We start from the raw sequence: 15627 nt of genomic DNA, 5'->3' as shown, positions 1-15627 counted from the left end.
GAATCTCAAGACAGCTTTGACCATAGCCCCAATTTAGATACTGCCCACAAGTTTGGGGTCTTATACGGTTTATTGCAATTCCTCAAGGGTTGGCCTTGGAGAGGTGTTGATGTAGGGTGGTAGGGTGATTGCCTATGTGTCTAGATAGTTGAATATACATGAGAAGAACTACCCTATTCACGACCTTAAGTTAGATGCCATTGTTCACGCTCTGAAGATTTGGTGCCATTGCTTATACGGTGTGTCTTCTGAGATTTATATTGACCATCGGAGCTTGCAGTACTTGTTCAAGCAAAAGGATCTAAATTTGCACTATAGGAGGTGGTTAGAGTTGCTAAAGGACTATGATATCACTATTTTGTATCACCCGGGCAAGGCCAATATGGTGGCCGATGCTTTGAGTCGCCGGACAGAGAGTTTGGGGAGTTTGGGATGGATATTCAGGCCTTAGCCATCCAGTTTGTGAGATTGGATCTTTCGAAGCCTAGTCGGGTTCTAGCTTGTGTGGTTTCTTGGTCTTCCTTATTTGATCGTATTAGGGAGCGGCAGTATGATGACCCTCATTTGTTTGTCCTCAAGGACAAGGTTCAACACAGTGATGCTAGGGATGTGACTATTGGTAATGATGGGGTATTAAGGATGCAGGGTCGGATTTGTGTACCCAATGTTGATGGGCTGCGAGAGTTGATTCTAGAGTAGGCCCATAGTTCGCGATATTCCATCCATCCGGGTGCCGCCAAGATGTATCAGGATTTAAGGTAGCACTATTGGTGAAGGCGTATGAAAAAGATATAGTTGGATTCGTAGCTCGGTGTCTCAACTATCAGTAGGTGAAGTATGAGCACCAGAGACTGGGTGGGTTGCTTCAGCTTATAGAGATTCCGGAGTGGAAGTGGGAGCGGATCACCATGGACTTTGTAGTTGGGCTCCCACGGACTTTGAGGAAGTTTGATGCTATTTGGGTGATTGTGGATCGGCTGACCCAGTCTGCTTATTTTATTTCTGTGTGCACTACTTATTATTCGGAGTGGTTGGCGGAGATTTATATCCGGGAGATTGTTCGTTTGCATGGTATTCTAGTGTACATCATCTCAAATAGGGGTAAACAGTTTACTTCATGGTTCTGGACGGCTGTTCAGCATGAGTTGGGCATTTGGTGGAGTTGAATACAACATTTTACCCTCAGACAGACAGACAGTCTGAGCGCACTATTCAAATTATTGAGGATATGCTCCATGCGTGTGTGATTGAGTTTGGAGGGTCTTGGGATCAGTTCTTGCCATTGGCGGAGTTTGCTTACAACAAGAGTTATCAGTCCAGCATTCAGATGGCACCGTTTGAGGCTTTATATGGTAGGTGGTGTAGATCTCTGGTGGGTTGGTTTGAGCCGGGTGAGGCAAGATTATTGGGCACGGACTTAGTTCAGGATGCTTTGGAGAAGGTTAAGGTGATTCAGAATAGGCTCCGAACAACCCAGTCCAGGCAGAAGAGTTATGCTGACCGGAAGGTTCGTGATGTTTCCTATATGGTTAGAGAGCGGGTTCTACTTCCAGTTTCACCTATGAATGTCGTTATGAGATTCGGTAAGAAAGGAAAGTTGAGTCCGAGGTTTATTAGCCCTTTTGAGATATTGAGACGTGTTGGGGAGGTTGTTTATGAGCTTGCCTTACCTCCCAGCTTGGCCAGAGTTCATCCGGTATTTCATGTTTCGATGCTCCGGAGGTATCACGGTGATCCGTCGCACGTGCTAGATTTCAGTTCAGTCCAGTTGGACAAGGATCTATCCTATGTTGAGGAGCCAGTGGCGATATTGGATAGGCAAGTTAGAAAGCTGAGGTCCAACAACATTGCATCAGTGAAGGTTCAGTGGCGGGGTCAGCCGGACGAGGAGGCGACCTGGGAGATCGAGCATGATATGTGCAGCTGTTACCTTCATCTTTTTACTACTTCAGGTATGTCTTTATACTCGTTCGAGGACGAACGAATGTCTAAGTGTAGGAGGATGTGATGACCCGATCGGCCGTCTTAAGAATTAACACCCCGATCCCCTATTAACTGCTTTCCCCATGTTTATTTTTTCTATTTCCATTTGCGGGGATGTTCGGTTTTGAGTTTCGGGGAGTTTTGGAACACTTAGTCCCTAAATGAGAGCTTAAGTATTGGAAAGTTGACCGTAGTTGGAACAGTGTGAAGACGGCCTCGAAATGGAAATTTGATGGTTTCATTAGCTCTGTTGGGTGATTTCGGGGTTAGAAGCGTGTTCGGATTGTGGTTTAGAGGTCCGTAGCTAATTTAGGCTTGAATCGCCGAAGGTTGAATTTTTGAAGTTTCCGGTTCGATAGCGAGATTTTGATCCGAGGATTGGAATGGAATTCCGAGAGTTGCAGTAGTTCCGTTGTGTCATTTAGGATGTGTATGCAAAATTTAAGGTCATTCGGACGTGTTTTGGTTGGGTTTTTAATTGAAAGCGGAATTGGGAAGATTTTAGAAACTTAGGCTTGAATCCGATGTGTTTTGGTTGTTTTGATGTTGTTTGAAGTGTTTTGAAGATTGGTACAAGTTTGAATAAGGTTTTAGGATATGTTGATGCCTTTGGTTGAGGTCCCGGTGGTCTCGGGATGAATTCGGATGGTTAATGGAGGAAATTTTGGAGTTGAAGTTGTGCAGCAGCTGGTCTTCTGGTATTTTCGCATCTGCGGTTTGGGGACTACAGATGCGGCCCCACAGAAGCGGCTAATGGCCTGCAGAAGCGGCTTTGTGTCAATACCTCAGGAACTGTAGATGCGGTAAAGAGCTCGCAGAAGCGGAACCGCTCCTGCGGTTAGAGGTCCGCGGATGCGGAAGCTGGCATTTTAATGAAAATCAGAGATGCGATGTTGTGTCCATAGAAGCGGGAGCGCAGATGCGGTACCAAGGCCGCAAATGCGGAAATCGCTGGGTAGAACATATAAATAGTTGTCTTCGCGAATTTGAGGGATTCTTTCATCATTTTCATCCAGGTTTGAAGCATTCGAGAGAGATTTTTGAGGAAAGCAAAGGAGAATCGCTTGGAGGTAACATCCTTGACTTCATAACTCATTTTTATGTGATTAAAAATCTAATTAGTGGTGAGAAATTTGGGAAAAATTGGTAATTAAGGCTTGAGTTTAATAGGCCTTTAAATGAGGATTTAAGGGGTCTTTGGTCTCCGATTTCAGTGTTCTTGTTATGTATAGACTCGTGAGAGTACGATGTTTCTGAAAACGTAAATTTCACCCGATTCCGAGACATGGCCCCGAGGGGCATTTTGGTCATTTTACATAGTTTCACGTATTAGCTTACAATTAAATTGTAGAATAAAGTTACTTGCAGTGTTATTTACATTATGCGATTGAATTGAATAGATTTGGGCCATTTGGAGTTGTGTACTTGTGGCAAGAGCGTGGTGTTGGGTTGATTTTGAGCAGGTTCGAGATAAATGGCTTGTCTAACCATGTGTGGGGGATCTTCCCCTTAGGATTGATATATTTGGTAATTGAAATGCCTTATACGTGAGGTGACAAGTGCGTACTTGTGCAAATTGTTGGAAATCCAGTTTTCTTTAAGTACTTATCAGTATGTTCCTTCTCCTGCTTTTATTACTTGTACTATTAAGCTTGTTATTAGCTTAGGAAAGCATGTCTAAGTGATTTAATTGCTTTAATTGTTCGATCTGTTTACCTGAACTCTGTGCAGTATGCTAGGCTAGAATTATATGTTGCCTTAATATGAAATTTCCCTTCTCTGAATATTTTTCTTGTTGCTGCTGTGTATTTACATTGGGACTATGAATGTGGGATTCCGGTAGCTCCCCCTTGTCTGTTTACTTTGGGACTGCGGGATAGATTCCCGATAGATCCCCCTACATATTTACTTTGGGACTGCAAGTTAGATTCCGAATAGATCCCCCTGTACTGTTATATGGAACTATGGGAATGCACCCAGTTGATTCCCCTAGTACTGGGTATTTACATTTGGGACTACGGATCGGGATTCCGATAGATCCCGCGCATTGATAGTTGGACTACAGGACGGGATCCCGGGAGATCCTTTGGACATATATATGATAGACTACGGGATGGTATCCCAGGAGATCCACTAGACAGTTGTAATTGGGACTTCAGGACGGTATCCTAGAAGGTGCCCCGGTTGTTATCTCTGTGTTGAGCTGTATTTCTTTCTGTGGCTTGTTTTGTCTCTGTTCTAGTTGTTGTTCTGTCAATTGTATGTTATTTCTTACTGTTGCACTGATTTATACTGTTTTATTCCACACTGTTAACCCTTATATTGTATTTAACCTCAGTAGGGCCCTGACCTTCCTCGTCACTACCCGACCGAGGTTAGGCTTGGCACTTACTGAGTACCGATTGTGGTATACTCATGCTCCTTCTGCGCATGTTTTTCATGTGCAGATCCAGGTACTTCTAGTCAGGCCTACCATCCATGAGGGAGGCGACTAATAATAGACTTCGAGGTACATCTGCCGTGTCCGCAGACCGAGGAGTCCCTTTCTATTCCTGCCTTTTTAGTATTTAGCCCTTCTGTACTTTATGTTCTTATTAGACAAATTCCGGAGTTAGAACTATGTAGTATTTCTTTTTCTTAGCTTGTATTTTGTGGGTTTCTGGGTCTTAGATTTAGATATTGGTTTTTGAGATGTTTATAAATATGGTGCATGACGAGCGACACATTTAACACTGTTACTGGCTTATTTCTCTTTTTAAATTGTTTTACTTCTGCAAGTTTTTATTATCTTCCGCAAGTTTAGGCTTACCTAGTCGTAGAGACTAGATGCCATTACGATAGTTCACGGAGGGTGAAACGGGGTCGTGACAAGTTGGTATCAGAACTCTAGGTTCATAAGAGTCACGGATCACAAGCCGGTTTATTAGAGTCCCACTGATCGGTACGGAGACGTCTGTACTTATCTACGAGAGGCTATGTAACTGTTAGGAAAATTCCACTTTATTTGATTTCCTTGTCTTACGATATTTTAACATCATAATTCTAATCTTCTGTCTTCTATTCTCTCACAGATGGTGAGGACACGTGCTACTCGAGATGATCAGGCACCTGCACCCCCAACTGCAGCCATCAAAGGCCGGGGTTGGGGAAGAGGCTGAGGACATGCACGTGGTGTAGCCAGAGCACCTACGCGAGCTGCAACCGAGGTACCACCAGCGCATCCAGTCGGAGTCCAGGCACCTGACATACCTATTGCTACTACCACTCCAGCTCTTCAGGAGACTTTGGCACAGTTCATGAGCATGTACACCACCTTGGCTCAGTCAGGGTTGCTTCCCTTTCCTGCAGCTACGTCTCAGGCCGGGGAAGGAGCACAGACTCCCGCCACTCGCACTCGTGAGTAGCGAGTGCATGTTGAGCAGGTCCCTGAGATTATTCCTATGTCGCCTGCAGTGCAGGTTCAACCCGAGGATAGGGCAGCGGCTTCCGAGGATGAGCAGTTGAGGCTTGAGAGGTTTAAGAAGTACAAGCCCCCTGTGTTTATGTGTCTAGCATTGGAGGATGCTCTGGGATTTCTTGATGAGTGTTATCTTATTCTCCGTACCATGGGTATCTTAGGATCGAGCAGGGTTTCTTTCACTACTTTCCAGCTTCTAGGAGCCGCCTATGAGTGGTGGCGCACCTATGAGTTAGCCAGTCCAGATGAGGCTGCTTCACTGACTTGGACTTAGTTTTAAGATCTGTTCCTCAGAGAGTATGTTCCTCAAAGCCTTAGGGACGCATGGCGCGTAGAATTTGAGCATTTGCGCTAGGGCACTATGACTGTCTCAGAGTATGTTGTCCGTTACACCAGTTTGGCTAGGCATGCGCCAGCCTAGCATGGCTCGTGAGTTGGAGATGGATATTTCTTATCAGCAGGTGGCGAGCATTTCTAGGAAGATCGAGGGTATGCATACTAGGGAGAGAGAGGAGAGGGAGGCCAAAAGGTCTCGAGAGTCGGGCCATTATTCTGGTGCCCGTACCCCAGCAGCAGGTCGTCATGGTAGGGGTTATATGAGTCGCCCTGTTCATTCAGCTCTTCCAGCAACCAGTAGTGCTCCAGCTCCTCCTAGACATCAGGTGCCTTATAATGCAACACTGGTATCTAGCGCGCCTCCTGCGCGGGGTGCTTTTAGAAATCAGTCTAGCAGACTTGGCCCTAGCCAGTCACAGCCACCACGTCCTCCCAGAGCTTGTTTTGAGTGTGGTGACACACGTCATATGGTGAGGGATTTCCGTAGACTTGGGAGGGGTGCACCTCCACAGACTTCTCAGACACAGCGTGCCCCGCAGAGTTCTCAGGCTATGGTTACAGCTCCAATTTCTACCCCACCTGCTCAGCCAGCTAGAGGTGGAGGTCAGGGAGGTAGAGGTCTCCCTAGAGGGGGAGGTCAGGCCAGATACTATGCCTTTCCTGCCTGTACCGAGGTTGTTGCCTCCGATTCTGTCATCATAAGTATTATATTGGTTTGCCATAGAGATGCATCGGTTCTATTCGATCTAGGCTCTACTTATACTTATGTCTCTTCGTATTTTGCTCAACATTTAGGTGTATCTCGGTATTCTTTGAGTTCCCCTTTTTATGTTTCTACTCCTGTGGGAGATTCTCTTATTGAGGACCACGTTTATCGGTCGTGTTTGGTTGCTCTTAGTGGTTTTATGACCAGAGCCGATCTATTGTTACTCAGCACAGTTAATTTTGATATTATCTTAGGCATGGACTGGTTATCGCCCCATTATGCTATTCTTGATTGTCATGCCAAAACCGTGACGCTTGCTATGCTAGGTATACCGCGTGTTGAGTGGAGGGGTACTTTAGATTAAACTCCCAGTAGAGTTATTTCTTTTCTTAAAGCTCAGTGCATGGTTGAGAAGGGGTGTGACGCATATCTAGCTTATGTGAGTGACGTCAGTATTGATACCCCTTCAGTTGATTCAGTTCCAGTAGGACGGGATTTTCCTGATGTGTTTCCTGCTGATCTTACAGGCATGTCGCCTAAAAGAGATATTGATTTTGGCATAGATCTATTGTCGGGCACTCAATCCATTTCCATTCCTCCATATCATATGGCTCCTCTTGAGTTGAAGGAGTTGAAGGATGAGTTACAGGAATTGCTTGATAAGAGTTTTATTCGGCCCAGTGTATCACCTTGGGGTGCTCCTGTCTTGTTTGTGAAGAAAAAGGATGGTTCTATGCGTATGTGTATTGATTATTGCCAGTTGAACAAGGTTACAGTGAAGAACCGTTATCCTTTGCCTCGTATTGATGATCTATTTGACCAGCTTCAGGGCGCACGGGTGTTTTGTAAGATTGATTTGTGCTATGGTTAGCATCAGTTGAAGATTCAGGAGCCAGCTATCTCAAAGACGGCTTTCAGGACTCGCTATGGTCATTACGAGTTCCTTGTTATGTTATTTAGGCTGACCAATGCTCCAACAGCCTTTATGCATTTGATGCGCAGTGTGTTCCGGCCGTATCTTGACTCATTCGTCATTTTCTTTATTAATGATATTCTAGTGTATTCCCGGAGTCGGGAAGATCATGAGCAGCACCTGAGAACTATGCTTCAGACTTTGAGAGATAAGAATTTATATGCTAAATTCTCGAAATGTGAGTTTTGGTTGGATTCAGTAGCATTCTTAGGACACGTGGTATCGAGTGAGGGTATTTAGGTGGATCCGAAGAAGATAGAGACCGTGCAGAGTTGGCCCAGACCACCCTCAGCTACAGAGATCCGCAGTTTCCTTGGTTTGTCTGGCTACTACCGTTGTTTTGTGGAGGGGTTTTCATTGATTGCAGCCCTATGACCAGGTTGACCCAGAAGGGTGCTCTGTTCTAGTGAGCGGAGGAGTGTGAGGTGAGCTTTCAGAAGCTCAAGACAGCTTTGACGACAGCCCCAATTTTGATACTACCTACAGGATGGGGATCTTATACGATCTATTGTGATTCCTCGAGGGTTAATCCAAGGGTCAGAATGGAATTTCGAGAGTTGTAGTAGTTCCGTTGTGTCATTTGGGATGTGTGTGCAAAATTTCAGGTCATTCGGACCTATTTTGGTTGGGTTTTTGATATAAAGCGGAATTCGGAAGATTTTAAAAACTTAGGCTTGAATCTGATGTGTTTTGGTTGTTTTGATATTGTTTGAAGTGTTTTGAAGATTGGTACAAGTTTAAATAAGGTTTTAGGATATGTTGATGCCTTTGGTTGAGGTCCCGGGGGTCTCTGGATGAATTCGGATGGTTAATAGAGAAAATTTTGGAGTTGAAGTTGTGCAGCAACTGGTCTTCTGGTATTTTTGAATCTGTGGTTTGGGGACCACAGATGCGGCACCGCAAAAGAGGCTAAAGGGCCGCAAAAGCGGCTTTGTGTCAATACCTCAAGAACCGCAGATGCGGTAAAGAGCTCACAGAAGCGGAACCGCTCCTGCAGTTAGAGCAGATGCAAAAGCTTGCATTTTAATTAAAATCGCAGATGTGACGTTGTGTCCACAGAAGCGGCACTGCAGATGTGGTCCCAGGGCTGCAAATGCGGAAATTGCTGGGCAGAACATATAAATAGTTGCCTTCGCGAATTTGATGGATTCTTTCACCATTTCCATCTGGGTTTGAAGCTTTTGAGAGAGATTTTTTAGGAAAACAAAGAAGAATCGCTTGGGGATAACATCATTGACTTCATAACTCATTTTTATGTTATTAAATACCTAATTAGTGGTGAGAAATTTGGGAAAAATGGGTAATTAGGGTTTGAGTTTAAGAGGCCTTTAAATGAGGATTTGAGGGATCATTTGGACTACGATTTTAGTGTTCTTGTTATGTATAGACTTGTGAGAGTACGAGATTTTTGAAAATGTAAATTTCACCTGATTTCGACACGTGGGCCTGAGGGGCGTTTGGTCATTTTACATAATTTCGCGTATTAGCTTAGAATTTAATTGTAAAATCAGTTACTTGAAATGTTATTTACATTATGCGATTGAATTGAATAGATTTTGGCCATTTGGAGTTGAGTACTCGTGGCAAGAGCGTGGTGTTGGGTTGATTTTGAGCCGGTTCAAGGTAAGTGTCTTGTCTAACGTTGTATGTGGGATCTTCCCCTTATGATTGATATATTTGGTAATTGAAATGCCTTATGCATGAGGTGACGAGTGCGTACTTGTGCAAATTGTTAAAAATCCAATTTTCTTTAAGTACTTATGAGTATGTTCCTTCTCCTGCTTTTATTACTTGTACTATTAAGCTCGTTATTAGATTAGGAAAGCATGTCTAAGTGATTTAATTGCTTTAATTGTTCAATCTATTGATGTGAACTCTGTGTAGCATGCTAGGCTAGAATTATTTGTTGCCTTAATATGAAATTTACCTTCTCTGAATATTTTTCTTGTTGCTGCTGTGTATTTACATTAGGACTACGGATGTGGGATTCCGGTAGCTCCCCCTTGTCTATTTACTTTGGGACTGCGGGTTAGATTCTCAATAGATCCCCCTGCACATTTACTTTGGGATTGCATGTTAGATTCCCGATAGATCCCCTTGCACAGTTATATGGAACTATGGGAATGCACCCGGTAGATTCCCCTAGTACGGGGTATTTACATTTGGGACTACGGATCCGGATTCTGATAGATCCCCTCGCATTGATAGTTGGACTACGGGACGAGATCCCAAGAGATCCTTCAGACATATATATGATGGACTTCGGGACGGTATCCCGGGAGATCCACTGGACAGTTGTAATTGGGACTACAAGACGGAATCCTGGAAGGAGCCCCGGTTGTTATCTCTGTATTGAGCTGTATTTCTTTCTGTGACTTGTTTTTTCTCTATTCTAGTTGTTCTTCTATCAATTCTATATTATTTCCTACTGTTGGACTGATTTATACTGTTTTATTCCACACTGTTAACCCTTATATTGTATTTATCCTCAGTAGGGCCCTGACCTTCCTCGTCACTACCCGACCGAGGTTAGGCTAGGCACTTATTGAGTACCGTTGTGGTGTATTCATGCCCTTTCTGCGCATGTTTTTCATGTGAAAATCCAGGTACTTCTACTCAGGCCTACCATCCTTGAGGGAGGTAATTACTTATAGACTTCGAGTTACATCTGCCGTGTCTGTAGACCGAGGAGTGCCTTTCTATTCCTACATTTTTAGTATTTAGCCCTTCTATACTTTCTGTTCTTATTTGACAAATTCCGAAGTTAGAGCTATGTAGTATTTCTTTTTCTTATCTTGTGATTAATGGGTTTCCGGTTCTTGGATTTAGATATTGGTTTTGAGATCTATATAAATATGGTGGATGCCGAGCGGCACATTTAACACTGTTATTGAATTATTTCTCTTTTTTTTAAATTGTTTTACTTCCGCAAGTTTTGGTTATCTTCCGCAAGTTTAGGCTTACCTAGTCATAGAGACTAGGTGTCATCACGACGGTTCACGGAGGGCAAACCGGGGTCGTGACAAGTTGGTATTAGAGCTCTAGGTTTAAAGGAGTCATGGATCACAAGCCGGTTTATTAGAGTCTCAATGATCGGTACGGACACATCTGTACTTATCTATGAGAGGCTATGTAACTGTTAGGAAAATTCCACTTCATTTGATTTCCTTGTCGTGCGATATATTGATATAACAATTCTAAACTTCTGTCTTCTATTCTCTCAAAGATGATGAGGACACATGCTACTTGAGATGATCAAGCACCCGCACCCCCTACTGCAGCCGTCAGAGGCCGGGGTCGGGGTAGAGGCCGAGGACGCGCACGTGGTGCAGCTAGAGCACCTGCACGAGCTGTCACCGAAGTACCACCAACAGATCTAGCTGGAGTCCAGGCACCTGACATGCCTATTACTACTACCACTCCAGCTCTTCAGGAGACTTTGGCATAGTTCATGAGTATGTACACCACCTTGTCTCAGGCAGGGTTGTTTCCCCTTGCTGCAGCTACGTCTCAGGCTGGGGTAGGAGCACAGACTCCAGCCACCCGCACTCCTGAGAAGAGAGTGCATGTTGAACAGGTCCTTGAGATTATTCTTGTGCCGCCTGATGTGCCAGTTCAGCCAGAGGATAGGGCAACGGCTTCCGAGAATGAGCAGCTGAGGCTTGAGAGGTTCAAAAAGTACAAGCCCCCTGTGTTTAGTTTTCTAGCATTGGAGGATGCTCTAGGATTTCTTGATGAGTGTTACCGCATTCTCCGTACCATGGGTATCTTAGGATCAAGCAGGGTTTCTTTCACTACCTTCCAGCTTCGAGGAGCCGCCTATGAGTGGTGGCGCACCTATGAGTTAGACAGTCCAGATGAGGCTGCTTCACTGACTTGGACTCAGTTTTCAGATCTGTTCCTGGGAGAGTATGTTCCTCAGAGCCTCAGGGACGCATGGCCCGCAGAGTTGGAGCATTTGCGCTAGGGCGCTATGACTGTCTTAGAGTATGCTGTCCGTTACACCAGTTTGGCTAGGCATGTGCCAACATTGGTTTCTACTGTCCACAAGAGTGTTCGCCGGTTTATTGAGGGACTTATTACCAGCATCAGATCTAGCATGGATCGTGAGTTAGAGATGGATATTTCTTATCAGCAAGTGGTGATCATTGCTAGGAGGATCGAGGGTATGCATGCTAGGGAGAGAGAGGAGAGGGAGGCCAAGAGGTCTCGAGAGTCGGGCTATTATTCTAGTGCCCGTACCCCAGATGCAGGTCATCATGGTAGGGGTTATATGAGTCGCCCTGTTCATTCAGCTCTTCCAGCAGCCAGTAGTGCTCCAGCTCCTCCTAGACCTCAGGAGCCTTATTATGCACCACTGGTATCTAGCGCGCCTTCTGCGTAGGGTGCTTTCAGAAGTCAGTCTAGCAGACCTGGCCCTAGCCAGTCATAGCCACCACGTCCTCCCAAAGCTTGTTTTGAGTGTGGTGAGACACGTCATATGGTGAGGGATTGCCCCACACTTGGGAGGGGTGCACCTCCACAGACTTCGCAGCCACTGCGTGCCCCGCAGAGTTCTCAGGCTATGGTTACAGCTCTAGTTGCTACCCCACCTGCTCAGCCAGCTAGAGGTGGAGGTCAGGGATGTAGAGGTCGCCCTAGATGGGGAGGCTAGGCCAGATACTATGCCCTTCCTGCCCGTACCGAGGTTGTTGCCTCTGATTCTGTCATCACAGGTATTATATTGGTTTGCCACAGAGATGCATCGGTTCTATTCGATCCAAGCTCTACTTATTCTTATGCCTCTTCTTATTTTGCTGCACATTTGGGTGTATCTCGGGATTCTTTGAGTTACTATGTTTATGTTTCTACTCTTGTGGGAGATTCTCTTATTGTAGACCGCATTTATCGGTCATGTTTGGTTGCTCTAGGTGGTTTTGAGACCAGAGCCGATCTATTATTACTCAGCATGGTTGATTTTGATATTATCTTGGGCATGGATTGGTTGTCGCCCCATTATGCTATTCTTGATTGTCACGCCAAAACTGTGACGCTGGCTATGCCAGGTATACCGTATTTTGAGTGGAGGGGTACTTTAGATTACACTCCTAGTAGAGTTATTTATTTTCTTAAGGCTTAGTGCATGGTTGACAAGGGGTATGAGGCATATCTATGTGAGAGACGTCAGTATTGATAACCCTTCAGTTGATTCAGTTCCAATAGTACGGGATTTTCCCGATGTGTTTCCAGCTGATCTTCTAAGCATGCTGCCTGATAGAGATATTGATTTTGGCATTGATCTATTGCCAGTCACTTAGCCCATTTCCATTCCTCTGTATCATATGGCTCATCTTGAGTTGAAGGAGTTGAAGGATGAGTTACAGGAATTTCTTGATAAGGGCTTTATTCGGCCCAGTGTATCACCTTGGGGTGCTTCTGTCTTGTTTGTGAAGAAAAAGGATGGTTCTATGCATATGTGTATTGATTATCGCTAGTTGAACAAGGTTATAGTGAAGAACCGTTATCCTTTGCCTCATATTGATGATCTCTTTGACCAACTTCAGGGTGCGCGGGTGTTTTCTAATATTGATTTTGCTCAAGTTACCATCAGCTGAAGATTCGGGAGCCAGATATCCCGAAGACGGCTTTCAGGGCTCGGTATGGTCATTGCGAGTTCCTTGTTATGTCATTTGGGCTGACCAATAATGCACAGTGTGTTCTGACCGTATCTTGACTCATTCGTCATTGTCTTTATTGATGATATTCTGGTGTATTCCCGGAGTCGGGAAGATCATGAGCATCACCTGAGAACTGTGCTTCAAACATTGAGAGAGAAGAAGTTATATGCTAAATTCTCGAAATGTGAGTTTTGGTTAGATTCAGCGTCATTCTTCGGCCACGTGGTATCGAGTGAGGGTATTCAAGTGGATCTGAAGAAGATAGAGACAATGCAAAGTTTGCCTAGACCATCCTCAGCTACCAAGATCCATAGTTTCCTTAGTTTGGCTGGCTACTACCATCGTTTTGTGGAGGGTTTTTCATCGATTGCAGCCCCTATGACTAGGTTGACCCAGAAGGGTGCTCCATTCCAGTGGATAAAGGAGTGTGAGGCGAGCTTTCAGAAGCTCAACCTAGCTTTGACAACAGCCCCAATTTTGATACTGCGTACAGGTTAGGGGTCTTATACGGTCTATTGTGATTCCTCGAGGGTTGGCATCAGAGTGGTGTTGATGCAGGGCGGTAGGGTTATTGCCTATGTGTCTAGACAGTTGAAGATACATGAGAAGAACTACCCTATTCATGACCTTGAGTTAGCTGTCATTGTTCACACCCTAAAGATCTGGCGCCATTACTTATACGGTGTGCCTTATAAGATTCATACTGACCATTGGAGCTTGCAGCACTTATTCAAGCAAAAGAATCTAAATTAGCGCCAGAGAAGGTGGTTAGAGTTGCTAAAGGACTATGATATCACTATTTTTTATCACCCGGGCAAGGCCAATGTGGTGGCTGATGCTTTGAGTCACTGGGCAGAGAGTTTGGGGAGTTTGGCTTATTTACCAGCATCAAAGAGGCCTATAACGATGGATATTCAGGCCTTAGCCAGCCCGTTTGTGAGATTGGATCTTTTGAAGCCCAGGCAAGCTCTAGCTTGTGTTGTTTCTCGAACTTCCTTATTTGATCGAATTAGGGAGCGACAGTATGATGACCCTCATTTGCTTGTCCTCAAGGACAAGGTTCAACACAGTGATGCTAGGGATGTGACTATTGGTGATGATGGGGTATTGAGGATGCAGGGTCGGATTTGTGTACCCAATGTTGATGGGCTGCGAGAGTTGATTCTAGAGGAGGCCCATAGTTCGCGGTATTCCATCCATCCGGGTGCCGCGAAGATGTATTAGGATTAAAGGCAGCACTATTGGTGGAGGTGCATGAAGAAAGATATAGATGGATTCGTAGCTCGGTGTCTCAATTGTCAGCAGGTAAAATATGAGAACCAGAGACCGAGTGACTTTGAGGAAGTTTGATGCTATTTAGGTGATTGTGGATCGACTGACCAAGTCCGCTCATTTTATTCCTGTGTGCACTACTTATTCTTCGGAGCGGTTGGCGGAGATTTATATCCGGGAGATTGTTTGTTTGCATGGTATTAAAGTGTCCATCATCTCAGATAGGGGTACACAGTTTACATCACGGTTCTGGAGGGCTGTTCAACATGAGTTGAGTACTCGGGTGGAGTTGAGTACAACATTTCACCCTCAGACGGACGGACAGTCCGAGCACACTATTCAGATTCTTGAGGATATGCTCTGTGCGTATGTGATTGAGTTTGGAGGGTCTTGGGATCAGTTTTTGCCATTGGCAGAGTTTGCTTGCAACAATAGTTATCAGTCCAGCATTGAGATGGCACCGTATGAAACTTTATATGGTAGGCGGTGCAGATCTGCGGTGGGTTGGTTTGAGCCGGGTGAGGCTAGATTATTGGGCACGGACTTAGTTTAGGATGCTTTGGAGAAGGTTAAGGTGATTCAGGATAGGCTCCGTACAGCGCAGTCCAGGCAGAAGAGTTACGCGGACCGAAAGGTTTGTGATGTTTCCTATATAGTTGGAGAGCGGGTTCTGCTTTGGGTTTCGCCTATGAAGGGCGTTATGAGATTCGGGAAGAAAGGGAAGTTGAGTCCGAGATTTATTGGCCCTTTTGAGACAGTGAGGCGTGTTGGGGAGGTTGCTTATGAGCTTGCTTTACCTCCCAGTTGGGTTGTAGTTCATCCGGTATTTCATGTTTCGATGCTCCAGAGGTATCACGGTGATCCATCGCACGTGCTAGATTTCAGTTCAGTCTAGTTGGACAAATATCTATCCTATGTTGAGGAGCCAGTGGCGATATTGGATAGGCAGGTTAGAAAGCTAAGGTCCAACAATATTGCATCGGTGAAGGTTTAGTAGTGGGGTCAGTCGGTCGAGGAGGCGACCTGGAAGACCGCACAGGATATGCACATCTATTACCCTCATCTTTTCACTACTTCAGGTATGTCTTTATGCTTGTTCGAGGACGAACGAATGTTTAAGTGTAGGAGGATGTGACGACCCGGCCGGTCGACTTAAGAATTAACACCCCTATCCCCTATTAACTACTTTCCCAAGTTTATTTATGCTATTTCAATTTGCCGGGATGTTCGGTTTTGAGTTTCG

The sequence above is a fragment of the Nicotiana sylvestris genome, chromosome 1 (assembly GCF_000393655.2).
Source record: "Nicotiana sylvestris chromosome 1, ASM39365v2, whole genome shotgun sequence".
Classification (NCBI taxonomy): Eukaryota; Viridiplantae; Streptophyta; class Magnoliopsida; order Solanales; family Solanaceae; genus Nicotiana; species Nicotiana sylvestris.
Note: the sequence above shows the minus strand (reverse complement) of the source record.